We start from the raw sequence: 15619 nt of genomic DNA on the forward strand, positions 1-15619 counted from the left end.
ATACACACACATACATATATATGTATATACATACACACACATACATACATATATATATATATGTATATATACAGATGAGTATGATGAGAGACTGGCCAATGAGGGTTTAGTCCTTGGGGTATACTTGGATTTGGCTTTTCTTTGGTGGGGTTTTAAAGAGAATGCATTATCCTACCTACTCATTGTCATTCCAATATGTGGAACTGGAGAAAACATTTAGGCTATGACAATTCAGAATCAGTATTATGTGATGATGAAAAGCCTTCTATAAGAAGCTTCAGTGACAGATGGATTAATGATTTAGGAGAAGCTGTGTTAGAGTTGAATGAGCACAAACAAGGATAAGTAGATGATTTTTCAGGCCTTTCCTGGTCAACTTTCAAGTGAAGAAGACTGCTGTGAATTAAATGACAGTTGTATTCCTTCACCTGTTTGCCACATGTTTCTTTTGTGTTTATTCTTTTCTGATCTTAGGTAAATGAGTATCCTGAGCTTAGACTACCCAGGCAGTAGTGAGGCTGGTGAGCCTCACCAAAGCCATAAGAAGAGGACCTCCTCACTAATATTTACAGAGTAAGTAGATTTAGCAGGCCCACCAGTGCAGCAGCTGAGTGACCTGCTTGACCCAACCCTGTAATAGATTGACCTTTTAGCCAAGATCCTTGCATTCTGCAAGGAGCCATCCCAGACGGGTAAAGGAGCACCTTACCCCTAAGCGTACTTGGAGAAAGAAAAGTAATCCCTTGGCCCCACATATTCCCTACCGTGTGCCTCACTACCTTAAATTTAAACTCACCTCCCTATGGACATTGTGTCTGCATACAAGGTGAGAGTGTGCCCACAATTGTTTTGTAACTACTCTTCTTACTATGCTTTCTCAGCAAATGCCCTCTTGTAAAAGTTAATTAATGTCAACTGGATGACTGGTATGGGGAACACATCAGATGGGGGTTCATGAAGAATAGTGCTGGAAATCTCCACGTTCAGGGTTATCCCAGAATGTGATAGGAGAAACTATCATTGTCCTCTGAGAAAGTCCAGTACAGGTTGGGAGAGTGTGCCTAAAGGGGGTACCACATAAGTAAGAATAAATAGACACAAAATAAATACTAAGTAGCTGGTGGGAGATAGAGGAAGAAAGCACAATGGCAAAAACAATTTCTCACCCTCCCCCACACCCACATGTGTGAAAGAAACCACTGTTTTAAAAGAACTGCAAAAACCTCATGTGATCTGATTGAAGAGAGGAAACTGGTTATTTTTGAAGAGAGTAATGCAACTCCTTCAGCCCCTGGAGGGAAGGGGAGACCCATTAGAAGAAGTGGTAGTGAGAAAGACCTGACACTACCCCAAACCACCACTTCCACTTCCTTCACCCTTGTGACAGGCATTTGCTGAATTTCTAGAGGACACTGAGTGCGTTATTTCCCCCCTTCTAGTTTTCTCCCTTTCGAGCAGCCCAGGAAAAGAAGACTCCTCACTTCTTCGGGGATCAAAGAACTTTTGGACCTCGTATCCTTGTGTCTGCTCAAGAAGCCAGACAAAAAGGAAATAGGATTTAGGGCTGGCATGGACCTTCGAGGTCATCTACTCCAATCTCCCCCCACCTCTTTCACTGATGAGAAAACTGAGCACCCCAGAAGTAAAGTAACTTGCTCAAGGTCAAAAAGTTACCTAAATAGTAGAGCTGAAAATCTCAGCTGGCTCTTTTCCTCACACCACGTGGCCCCTCCCAAACACCTGCAGAGAGAATGTATTTTGGCCTCTAGGTTCCAATTTCCAAGAGGCTTGGAGGCAGGCAGGCAGGCCGGCCAGCTCTCACCTTTCAGGTACCAGCTCTGAGGAGGGTGGCTCCTAATTGATTAATTCAAGGAACAATTTGAATAAAGGAAGTTCTTGTACAACCTGTTTGGGCTCTGAGGTCCCAGGAATAAGAGGGAGCCCAAAGTCCACATTTAATGTAATCTTTTTGAGAATTATAAAGGAAGAGATATTAAAAAGTATGTTTATTGTTCTCCCTTTTAAGCGAAGAGTTAGTTTCTTTCCTATTGACCAGGTTTGTGTGGGGAGGAGTTTATTTACCTTAGGAGAGAAGAAAGTAGAATGAGGTGCTTTAAGCTTGACTCTTGGGAGGTGGCTCATTAAGAAAATGGGTGCTGAGGAAAGGGCAGCGCAAAGTTCCCTGACACAGGGAGGTATTGTTTGTTCCCTTCTATAATGTGACCTGATCTGTTGCATTAAATGAGTCCTCCCATGGTTTCCTTCTCAGCCACCCACATCATGGGTATACCTCGCTTTGCATGCTCTATGAAAGCTGAGAAAGGTAGCACACATATCGCTCGTTTTGGAGTTGGGAGACTTGACTTCACCAGATCTGGGCATTGCTATCTCTTGACTCCATCTGTCCGGTCACTGTGTTTCTCTGAGACTCAGTTTCCTTATCTTTAAAATAGAAAAAATCATAGCTGGCCCTTTTAGCTCTGAGAGTTGTTTGTGAGGATAAAATGTGAACACTTAGATTGAGAGGTTCTTAATCTTTTGTGTGTCATGGACTCCTTTGGCAGTCTGGTGAAACCTATGGACACCAATATCTCAGAATACTGTTTTTAAATGCATAAAATAAATAATAATACATAAACACATACAAAATAAATAAATACATAAAAACACATAGGATCACAAAGAAAACCAATTATGTTGAAATATAGTTATCAAAATATTAAAAAACACAAGTTAATGGAATCCATATTAAGAACTCCTGACAGTTAAAACCTGTTGTAAACTTTAAAGTGCCATAAAAATGTCAGCTATTACTAGCATGGATGTGTTATTCAAAGGATTGTGTGTGAACCAAAATTTTGTCAATCATATTTTAAAAGTTTAAATGAACTAGTCAGAATTCCCATTTAAAGATATCCCATCATGACTCCTGTGAAGTAAAGAATCACTATGAATTTATCTCTTACAAAATTGGATCTTTAGATTCTAATCAGGTTTGCTTTTTACTAGAAATGGAAAGTATATGTTCTGAATTCTAGTCTGCATTTCAGAAAAAACGCATAATCCATGGCCCATTACTGAAGTTTTGAGCTCACATAGACCGATCTTGAGGGATTCTGAATAATTAATAATTCATCTGACTTCCATTTACTTCTCCTTACTAGATCTGAGGCCCTGAGAACATCTGAATTTATTTTGTTTTTAGTTGGGTCGTAAGTTCTCTTATATGCAGCCAGGACTACCAAAAGTTGGAACACAGAGCAATCTGATTCCATAAAAAAAAAAAAAAAGCAGCAAAGCATTTTTGAGTCCATTGATAGTTAAGAAAACTTTCCTGTCTGATGGGCCCCACCTTACCGTAGGAGTCATTCCAGACTCACAGCTCTTTTATGGATTTAAAGACCTGAAAGCAAAGAAAGGCTTTGTGGTAGCTAGATTCCCCATGATGCACAATACCAGCGAAGGCCATGATTTGGTTTTGCTTCTTTACATCATGACTCTGTGTCTCATTGCCTTTCAGTTCTTGCTCCTTTGCCCAGTCAAAACACAAAAGGCCTCCTCAGATGGCCATGAGGACCTCCTAACTCATCCATATGAAAAGAAGATCTCTAAAACTTACTCGTAATTGAGTTAGCAAGTCTTTCTTTCATTGACTTTCCCCCATCTCAGCGTACAGTCAGCGTGTGTACCCTCATCCCCACGGTCAGCACTACTTGCTAAGTCTTTTTGAAGATGAGGAAAAAAGCTTGCTTCCCTTTCCATTCACCATCCTGACTCTAATCACCCCCTCCTTGCTACTGAGTAAGGACAGAACATGAACATTTTTCCTAGGTTCAGAAAGATGATGAAAATGTGCTACTCACCTCCTGACAGAGAGATGATAGGTTCAGGCTAAGATTGAGATATTATTTTGGTTGTTTCCAATGTGGGTATTGGTTTTGTTTGACCATACATATTTGTTTTGAAGGTTTTGTTATTCTGTTCTTCGGGAGGAAGAACTTAGGGAGGAGAGAAAATAGATTTTTGTTTGTTGAAAAAATGATATTAAATTAAAAATAAGAGACACCAAAGGTGGCATCTGCTACTGATAATCTTGCCTCAACGGCAGAAGCTCCTGTCACATATGTTTTGGTCTAGAAACGTCAGTCTTATAAGGATAACATTGATAACCTTCCCAGGCAGAAAATTTCAATTACAGTATAATCAGTGTTTTAGAGTTGAATTTGGTGGGTTTATGTTTGGCCCCATAATTTAGATGAGAAGCAGAAATCTCAGAGAAATGAAATAATGATACTAATGACAACTCACATCTATGTGAGTTCCTTAAAGGTTTACTAAACACTTTGCTTATAAACATCCTATGATACTAAGTAGTTCCTATGAAGATTATTTTTGCAAATGAGGAAATTGAGTTTCATGAAGGCTAAAAATTTACCTATCTAGTGTCAGAGACTGGACTTGAACCCAGGTCTCAAGCAATGGGGGAGCCACAGAGGAGCCATGTGGTGAGTGCTCTGCATTAGGAAGATTACTTTCACACTGGCATGAAAGAGAAAGTAGAAACTGAAAGGAGGAAGATTGATTGGCTCTTCCAATCAACAAAAGTAAAGAGAAATAACGAGGGTCTGAGCTAGGGTAGTATTAGTGGGAGTGGAGAGGAGATAGATGGGAAGATATTGTGAGGGTAGAAGTAATAGATCATGGCAACTTATTGGAAGTGGGGAGTGAGAGTCAATGAAGAGTTGAAAATGACTCTCAACTTATTATTTTAGGGGGCAGACTGGGAAGAAGAGTTGGGTCCTCTTCATGGTCCCATTTTGGGGCTTTCTTGGCAAAGATGCTGGAGTGGTTTGCCATTTCCTTCTCCAGCTCATTTTACAGCTGAGGAAACTGAAGCAAACAGGGTTAAGTGACTTGCCCAGGGTCACACAGCTAGTAAGTGTCTAAGGCAGGATTTGAAGTCAGGGTTTCCTGACTCCAGGCACAGCAATCTATCCATTGTGCCACCTAGCTGCCCCAAGGAAGGAGAATGGTGGTACATGAATAGAAAAAAAGGAAGTTGCTGTTGTTGTTTGTCCTTTGCTTTCAAAGAGGACCAATGACATCAAAGATGATTTCTCAACTTGAGCATGACTTGGATTTAATTGAGGCAGAGTTGCACAGTCATTAACCTTACTCTCTCTTCCTGAGTTGTTGAAGCCCAGTGGCAATATGAAAGTGAGGATGACTGGCGATGGCCCGGGATGCAGTGGATGACTTTGGCATCTCCCACGGCAGCCTTCGTGGCCGTCGGAACAAATTGTTCTCATCCTCTCATTCCACAGGGAAAAGTCTCCATATGCTTGCGGTAGACATCCCTCAATTCACCAACTAGGTGAAACCTGTTGGTTACCCTCAACCTGGTTTAGCCCATCTCTGAGATGGTTTACTGGGGTGTGGTTGCTGCTCATGCTATAGCTTCTTAGAGCCACAGGTTAAAAGTTGGGTGAATCCATCCAAGGTGGATGAGCAGCCCTGGAAAGGGCCCAGCAAGCCCTCACAGCAGAGGTGTGAATACTCCATGAACCCACGCCCATTCTATATCCTTGAATGCTACCACTGAATTGTCCTCATAGTACTTATGCTTTGCTAACCTTCTCCACTCTTACTCTTATGCTGTTGAATACAGCTAAAAAAGTCAAAGGGCTGTGGCACTACAAGTTTATGTTATATAATCTCAACTATGCTCTTAGTACTTCCAGCAATATTTTATTTCTTGACTGACATTCTATAGCACTGTCCACAGTGGCTATTCCAAACCTCCTCTTCACTCTTCAAGCCATTCATTTACACTCTCCATTATGCTCAGCAGAGGACTTTGCTTCATATTTTAACAAGAAAAAGGAGGCCACCTGTTGTGAGCCCCATATCCCCCAATTGTATACTCTCATATCCCTCAATATTACCCCTCTGCTGATTCTGAAGGTGACCTCCTTCCCAAGACCAGCCTCTCTACTTGTGATCTTAATCCTATCTCCCTTTACCTTTTCCAGGAATTTGCTCACTTACTGATTTTTCTGGGGTCAACCCTATCAATTGGGTAGCTCTATCCTAGGAATGTTGTCCATAATGATACTAGCTGACATATCTGTAATGCTTAATGGTTACAAAGTACGTGACATGTCTTATCTGACTTAATATTGATACCAACCCTGGGGGAAGGTTCAAGTGCAAGTTCGATTAGTTCTATTTTACAAGTGATGAAAATGTTCAATTGGATTTAATTTAATTGTTTGTCTTAAGTTACAGAGCTAGCAAGTGTCAAATCTTGGACTCAACCTCAGGTCTGTCAGCAAATGGGAGTTCATTTTCCTTCATACCCCATTGTTCTATAACTTTGTCCTGGGCACCAGGGTTGATGTGACTTTTCAAAGTTGGAAATCTTGGGAATGTTTGGATGATATTGACTGGAATCTCCAAATTTAATCTGGAATTAGCTTTTAGGGGCCTCCTGGATTAAAAAGCAATTTGAACCAAACTAGATGGACCTGAATCATTATTCAAGTGTGGACTTAAGAAAAAACTTCAGAGAAAAGAGATAAAGTCAAGTTTACTAAGACTACTAATTACTAATTACTAAGACTAATTAGAAGAGATGTTGACTTAGCCAAGTCATTACTCCTTGCCTCAGTTTCTTCATTCGGAAAATGCTTATTAGACTAGATGATCTTTAAGACCCCTTCTACCTCTAAATCTTATGAAGCTAGGGTCCTATAACCTAAATCTAGACCCCGACTGTGGCACAAACTAACCATGTTACCTTGGCTGTATCTCTCTGGCTTTTAGATTACTCATCTGCAAAATGATAGTCAGACTGGACATACTTACAAGGTTCTTTCTTTGATACTTCATTGGATCTATGATCCTTACTGGTATCTACTATCTGTTGATATCATACCCACTCTGTGCAAATTTTTGTCCATGTTCTTCCTAAAGATCTTTCACAGAGGATCCATTTGATATACTGAAGGCTTTCCTCTAGTTCAGGAGTTCTTTTTTTTATTAATTTATTTTGATTTATCAACAATCACTTCCATAAGCTTTTTTTTTTTTTAAAGGCAATTGGGGTTAAGTGACTTGCCCAGGGTCACACGGCTAGTAAGTGTCAAGTGTTTGGTCTGAGGCTGTTCCCAAACTCAGGTCCTCCTGACCTCAGGGTCTGTGCTCTACCCACTGTGTCACCTAGCTGCCCTCCATAAGCTTTTGAGTTTAAAATTTTTCTCCCCCTCCATCCCCAAGATGGCATGCAATCTGATATAGGCTATACATATATATTCCTATTAAACATATTTTCACATTAGTCATGTTGTAAGGAAGAATTAGAACCAATAGGAGGAACCACCAGAAAGAGGAAACAAAACAAAACAGAAGAAAAAAATGCAGCAAATAGTATGCTTCAATCTGCATTCAAACTCCATAGTTCTGTCTTTGGCTGTGGATAGCATTTTCCATGATGAGACCTTTGGAGATGTCTTAGATCCTTGCATTGCTGTGAAGGGCTATATCTATCAAAGTTAATCATCGAACAATGTGGCTGTTACTGTGTACAACATTCTCCTAGTTCTGCTAACTTCACTCAGCAACAATCCATACTAGTCTTTCCAGGTTTTTCTGAAGTCTGCCTGCTCATCATTTCTTATAGCACAATAGTATTCCATTACATTCATATACCACAACTTATTCAGTCATTCCCCAGTTGATGGGCATCCCCTCAATTTCCAATTCTTTGCCACCATAGAAAGAGCTACTATAAATATTTTCGTACATGTGGGTCCTTTTCCCATTTTTATGATCTCTTTGGGATACAACCCCAGAAATACTATTGCTGGGTCAAAGGGTATGCACATTTTTATAGCCCTTTGGGCATAGTTCCAAATAGTTCAGGAGTTTTTAATCTTTGTTGTATGTCATGGACCCTTCTGGAAGTCTGGTGAAGCCTATAGGCCCCTTCTCAGAATGATGCCTATTAAATAAATAAAGTAAAATATATAGGATTACAAATGAAGCCAATTATATTGTTATCAAAATATTACAAAAAAACACAACTCATGGACCCCAGGTTAAGAATTCCTGGTCTGGGTCTTTCTATATTTTGAGTATACAAACGAAGGCACAGTAGATAGAGCTCTGGGCCTGGAGTCTGAAAAATCTAAATTCAAATACTGTCTCATTTACTAGCTGTGTAACCCTGGGCAAGTCACTTCACCTTTGTTTTCTCATCTCACCTCCCAGGGTTGTTGTGAGGACTGAATGTCTGGCACATAGTAAGTACTATATAAATGTTAGTTATTATTATTGTCATTATTATTATTATTCCAAGTGGGGGGAAAAACAGCTTTATACAACTCAGGAGTCCTTTTAGGCATGTTATTATGCTATAACATGTTATAATAATTAATATTTCTTTCTATTTTCTATAGTATTTTTTCAATTATATGTAAAGATAATTTTTAACATTCTTTTTTACAAAATTTTGAGTCCCAAACTTTTCTCTCTCCCTCCTTCTCTCCCCTTCCTTCTTTCTAAAATGGTAAGCAATTTGATATAGGTTATGTATGTGCAATCATGTAAAATGTAAACAATTAATATTTCTAGAGATGATTGATTCATCAGGAAAAGATTAAGCCAAGCTTAATATACATTACTTAAGAAGGTAAGGAAGTATATGATACATTTTAGGAAGATTCCCATCAAATACAATGAAAGTAAACAAAAATATTAGCACTTAAAGAGTTAGACTTCAATAATCTGGAAAAAATTACCTATGTGGAATCCCTCATTCTCAGAAGCTGCCCCTCCAAAATGGGCTTTGCCAAGCTTTGCACATGTTTCTTTTTTTTTCTTTTCTCCTTTTTTCTTTCACTCCCTCAGATCATCCAGGAGTTCCTCTTATCAGTGAAACCACAGATCTAGCCCCCTTTCCTTTCCTATGCACCATGCCTGACACACAGTAAGTAAATTTATAATAAATGTCGGTTGACTGACATTGTGCACCAGCGAGAGGTGCTTTTTAGGCTTTTGTTTCTAAGTGGAATATTCCAAAACAGACCAAATTCTTTGGAATGATTGTCGGCCTCATTTAAGAGACTTTGAACTGCTCCGAGACGAGGTAATCAGCCCAATGTCATCATCCCCAATAAGAATGTTTGGAAGACCTCACCTTCTCTGGAGAAGCCCATTTCTACTTCATTTCTATTACACAAGCGGCATAAAGGACGTCATCAAAGAAACATCATTGAAATAGGGCTGGATTGTTGTGTTGAAAATGGGATTTTGTGGCATGGAGTAGCTTGAGATTTATTATATAATTTCCCAAATTTGATAGGCCCCCTCCTTTTTCTCTCTCCCTTTTTTTTTTTTTTGGTTTTAGGCCAAATTCATTGTCTGTCTACAATCATGATCAAATAATGGGCTTCCCCTTCAACTGCCTGTCATAAGTCTATATAATGGTCATTCATAATTGACTTGATTTGTAGATTATTAAGCTGATTTATTCCGAGTGGATAAAGATCTCAGGATTCTGGACTTGACTCTCTCAGTTATAGGCATGCTGTAATGGAGGGCCAGGTTAATGCATGTATTACCATTAATCCTTCTCTTCCTATCAGGATAAATAAGCATCACCACAAGTTGTGCCAAGACCTATGCCAAGAGTACAATGTTGTCTGAAAACAGAAGCATTGTAAGGAAAGATGGCAATATTAGGACCCCTAAATCTCCCTTTTCAGTTTTCCCTGTCTGTTCAGTTTTACCTGACTCTTCATCTGGGGTTTTCTTGCAAAGATACTGGAGTGGTTTGCCATTTTCTTCTCCAGCTCATTTAATAAATGAGGAAACTGAGGCAAACAGGGTCTTCCCCAGGGTCACATAGCTAGTCTGGTCTGACTGAGGCAGATTTGAACTCAGGTCTTCCTGACTCCAGCCCGGTGCTCTATCCACGGAACCACCTAACTGTCCTCTCAGTTTTACCTACTCCACTCTTCATGTGTTATTTCAGATCTCTCTTTAGCATGATTCATTGGCTACACATTTTGCTATATTATCATTGGCCGCTAGGTGGTGCAGTGGATGGGGGAGCTGGACCAGGAGTCAGGAAGACCAGAACTCAAACATGGCCTTAGATACTTTCTAGCTGTGTGACAAATTAGCCCAGGACAAATTAGTTAACTGTCACCTGCTTCAGTTTCCTCACCCGTAAAATGGGGATAATAATAGTACCTACTCCCAAGGCTATTATGAGGATAAAATGAAATATTTGTAAAGCACTTTGTAAACCTTAAAGCACTATATAAATGCTTATTATTATTATTAGCTATTATTGTTTAATTTTAAAGTTTGTTCCCAGATGAATTTTTTTTTTTGGTTATAGCAACTCATGAAACATTTAAAGAGTTTTGGCTTTAATTAGTGAAGGGAGTGCCCACATTGCTGAAATAATGAGTCCTTGAAGTACATACTAAAATAAGTATTGCTGAAGCCTTACTCCCCTATTATTAGTATTATATAGCAGATGGTTTTTACAATCACAGAGGTAAAATGAGTTGCGTGTTGCTACATGGCTGTGAGTCACAAAATACTAGTCTCCAAAGAATTAAAAAAAAGCCGTAAGAGGCATCGGTGGATAAGATCAGTCTGTAGCACACAACAAAGAAAGAACTGGGAAGGACCCAAGGAAGTGATTGTATGTCATTAGGATCAAAAAAAAGAAGATGGGCTGGTTGATTAATGAAAGCAAAGCAAAGTGAGAGCAAAATATATTTGGTGTAAACAGATGGCCCCTGCACTCCCAATGGAAGGCTTTGTGATGCCAACAGGAAAATGGGGAAGGACTCCCAGAATACTGGGTGGACACTTCATAGTGAACTGAGGGGAGGATGGACAAGAGTTGTACCCGGGATGAATTATGATCTGCTTCACTGGTGGGAATGTCTGCACTGATGGGATCACAGATGCAATTGAGCATAGGAAGCCTATAAGGCAAATTATAATAATGCAAAATTTATGCCAGCCTATAACCAACATTCCATGGGAAAGCAATAAATCAGTAAATTTTTAACAATAACATAAACAATATGTACGCCAATAGCAATAAAGCAAAATTTATGAGTTTGTAGCCAGTGGTACATGCTGGGGGGGGGTAGTCTGAAATAATAATATACATAAATATTAGGGAAGTAAGGTTGAAGACAAAGGTTATGAGGATTATCCTAACATTTCTTGCCTTCCTTTTTATGTTGTTCTTTGTAGGGGTCACTGTCAAATAAATATAATTAATTTTTTGCCTTACAAGGGGCAATTCTCTTACTATTTGACTTCTGGGTGTGCCAGCCAGTACAGATGCTGTCAGTACAATGTCATTTGCAAATGGCAGCATAAAGAAGAAGTAGGGCATATTATGATCCCCAACCTTGGGCATGGTCCTCAGAGCCTGGCTATACTATGAAGAATAGAATGCAATTTGCAGATTGAAGAAGATAATGGAATAAGATTCAGAAATAATATCCTTGTACAAATATAAACCATAGGACAAAGAGCAACCATTTCATAAGACACAAAGCAAGTTTAACCCCATTTGCAAAGCACTCCCACAAAACACTAGCCAGTTTCTAATAGTTGGGAATATCTTCACTTAGGTGACCTCTCCTATCCTGCTAGGCTATCTGATCTGAAAACCTAGCCCTAGACATTGTGATTTAACTTTTGTTGCAGGTTTAAGAACATCTCCGAACGCTAAATTGCCACTACTGACATATCCTTGGGTTGGGTCAGGACAAGTGGTGGATATGCTGCTTTAGAAGGGAGCCACCACCCCCCTTGGGAGACCTTTGCTGCCTTTCAGTCAACAAAAAAGGCCCTATCCCTTCTACGTGTAATAATAAATAGTAATAGCTAGCATTTACGTAGCACTTTAACATTTACAAAATGCTTTACATGTTATCCTATTTGATCCTTACAAAAACCCTGTGAGGTGGGTGTTATTATTACCCTCCTTCTACAGAGGAGGATACTGAGGCAGGTAGAGGTTAAGTGACTTGCATGTACTAAGTATGGAGAGCAATTATTTATAATCTTACTTTCAACAAGAAAAGAAAAAATATCTCAAAGCTTTGTGTTTGACCACGTCTGGAGCCAGAGAACAGAGACATCTAGTGTTAGAGTCATGGACAGCATCCTCGTCATCAGAACATGAAGGAAGGTAGTCACTTAGTGGACACAATGGTGCGTTTAAGGGTTGCTGAATGGATGGACACAGCAATCGTAGATGGTAAGGGCACTCTGGCTCTTCCCTTCTTTCTTTCTTCATTCCTTCTTTCTTTTTTTTCTTTTTTTTTGGTTTGGTGAGGCAACTGGGGTTAAGTGACTTGCCTAGATTCACACAGCTAGTAAGTGTCAAGTGTCTGAGGTTGGATTTGAACTCAGGTCCTCCTGACTCCAGGGCCCGTGCTCTATCCAATGCACCACCTAGCTGCCCCTTTTAAAGTTTTAATAGCTTAAAATTGCATTAAGATTTTTGGGACACCCTGTATTAGATTCTAAAGTCAATAGGGGCTATTTGAATTGATTAAGAAGAGGAGTAGTATGGTTAAATCTCTGTTTAAGGAAAATTATTTCAGCACCAGTGTTCAGGGTAGACTGGAGTTGATAGAGAGTTGAGACAGGGAGACCAGCTAGGAGTCACTGAAATAATGTAGGTGAGCAGTGATGAGGGGCCTAAATTAAGGTGGTACCTGTATGAGCAGAGAGAATGGGGTGGATGCAACAGATGTGCATCTCTGGGAGAGCCTGGAGGTAGAAGCTGGAAGATTTAGCCACTGATTAGGTATGTGGGGTGAGGGAGAGTCAGGAGTAAAGATAATGCTGAGGTTAAAAACCTGGGAGATTGGAAATGTGATGGGTATCTTTGACATAAATAGGAAAGTCTGGAGGAGAGAAGGGTTTTAGTAGAAAGACAATGAGTTCTGTTCTGTACTTGTTGAGTTTAAGATGCTTCTGGTACAGCCAATAAAAATTAAATTAAATTTAAAACTTCGATTAACAAGCATCTATTTTTTCTCATCTTCTTCCCCCACATTGAAAAGGAAAAAAAAAGAAAAAGAAAAACAAAACCCTTGTAACAAACATAGTCAAATGAAACAAATTCCTACAGTGTGCTAATATTAAGTTTGAAATGTCCAATGGGCATTTGGGGATACAGGATTGATGGTCAGGGGAGAAAATAGGGCTGGAACTGTGATTCATTTATGTGGACATGATAATTAAACCTATGGGAACTATTGAGGTCACCAAGAAATAAAGTCTGTAGAGATAAGGGTGCCCTCTGGCTAGGACAGAATCTTGGGGAACCTCCCCAGTTGTGTGGTGTAATATGGATAAGTAAGCAAAAGAGACAGAGTGGGAGCAGTCATACAGTTAAAAAGAAAGCCAAGAGAAAGGTGTCACAAAAACCCAGAAAGGAGAGAATTTACCGGAGGAAAGGGTATTCAATTTCAGGTGTAGCATCTAAGTCAAAAGGGATAAGGACTGAGAAAATATCATCAGATTTAGTAATTAAAATCTTATTGGTAACTTTGGAGAGAACTGTTTCAGTTGAATGATGAAGTGAGAAAGCCAATTGCAAAGGGTTGAAGAGTAAGAGAAAAGGAAAGCAAATAGTCAGGATATTGGCTGAGAAAGGGAAGAGGGATAGTGGACAATAGCATGAGGAGATGTAGGGTCTGATGGAGGATTTTCTTTAAGGATGAGGAAGATTTGGGCATGTTTGGAGGCAGGATCATTGGAGCTAGAATGGACTACAAGAGTTTATACAGTCCATTTTCCTCATTTTACAGATAGTCTCAAAATGTCATTTACTTGCAAAAGTCACACAATTAATAAACGGTAGAGCTAGAATAGCACAGGTTGAGTTGGTCTACAGTCAATGAACGTGCTGAGAGATGCTCTTCCTGATTCCAGTGGACCATGTGGGAGCTTTGGGTCCTGTTTCCGGCCATGCGGTCAATAAGTATTGAAAAGAATTTACTTGGTGTGATATGGCAAACCCTGAGTGGTCCCTTGGTCCTCACCCACCCTGTGACAGAAGTGGACGAGTAAGGTGTTGCATCAGTTAAAAGAAAAGGCAGATTCTGGCTTGAGTTCTCTTGCTCAGATACTCTAGAGTAGTGGTATGAAACTCATGGAAACCAGGGCTACTAAGTCATGCTTTAGGATCCATGAGGGCCCCATATTGACTTAGAAAACCCCATGTTCATATCATCTTTGTTTTATTGTATTGTTGTTTATTTTGTCAACCATTGCCTAACTATAGAGTGTTGTGGGCTATGTACTTGACACCTCTGCTCTACAGGACATTACGTAACACAAAGACTGCTGTGAGGTATGGGTAAGGGCTGGCACTCTCCACTCCAGCATCATGCCAACTTCACCCATGTGGCAGCTAATGGGAGGGCACTAAACTAGGCCCCTGGCTTCCTTTTCTACTTCTGAGCTTGTTCTTTTATGTTTTTAATGACCATCTCTTCTGAAACAGGTGAATTCGAAAGATTCAGTTTGGTCTTGGAGAGGATGACCACTGAAAAGAAGACTGGCTTAAGCCTGGATAGTTTACCAGTAATCACATCACCGAAGTTGTTTGGACAGTGCAGAGTCAAGGTGAAATGTAAGATGCAGTTCTACAAAATGAAGTTTAAGTATCATCCTCCCAGCAGACTGTAATAGTTATATTAAGAGAGTGAATTTTGTTTTAAGTTGTTCTATTAATGTGTGCTGTGAGTCTTTTATGTTCAACATTTCTTTTGTGTGTTAGAGTAATCACTTGTTCCATATCTGATTCATATTATACATTAAGTACCTATTTACTCCCTCCTTTTCGGAGAAACCCTAGATGTGAGCCCTAACTTAGCTATCAGCCAATTTGTCCCAAGGGCACTAAGGTGAAATTTAACAAGCTGGAGTGTGAGAAAAGGATACCTAATTTCTTTTATTAAAAGCCAGCTTGAACTGCATCCAAACTATGTACTTGGTAAAGGAGGGCCCAACAATAGTTCTTAATTGTCAGATTAAGATTCAAATCCAAGTCTTGTGTCTCCAAATTCTGTGCAGCCTCAAAGTCTTCCACTCTCTGTTCCATCTTACTTGCCACATAATATGAACATCTCTCTCAGCCAAGTCAGTCTCTTCATCATACCCTCAATGGCCTACACTCATCTCCATGTTTCCCAGGCCATCTTTCTTGCACTAGCCACTTTCTCCTCTTCTCTCCACTTTGATGACTGTCTTCCTCTCTTGAATCCCTCCCCACCTCTTATTATATTGATTATGCTGTGCCTCATCTTAGCCTTGGATCACTCCCGCCATCTGCTGCCTTTGGTCCTAGTAGACACATGCTGCTAAATGAAGTTGGAGAAAATCATGCTACTGTAGTGGACCAGGTCCACTACAAATTTATATTACACAACGTCATCTAGGTCCTCACTGATGCTAGACAATCTCACTTTACCTTCTTTATCAATTCACTATCCCACTCTTCAGCAAGGCTCTTCTGCACCTCTTTATCATTCCTCAGACTTCCCTTGGTTTCCCC

General features: G+C 39.8%; 1 pseudogene; it reads right to left on the reverse strand.

Moving 5' to 3' along the window:
- The window catches only part of LOC114051239, a 25632-nt pseudogene extending 11602 nt beyond the window's left edge, over positions 1-14030 (reverse strand).
- Positions 14031-15619: the final 1589 nt, after the last annotated feature.

Source organism: Vombatus ursinus, unplaced genomic scaffold (assembly GCF_900497805.2).
Source record: "Vombatus ursinus unplaced genomic scaffold, bare-nosed wombat genome assembly UNPS02014802.1, whole genome shotgun sequence".
NCBI classification, from domain to species: Eukaryota; Metazoa; Chordata; class Mammalia; order Diprotodontia; family Vombatidae; genus Vombatus; species Vombatus ursinus.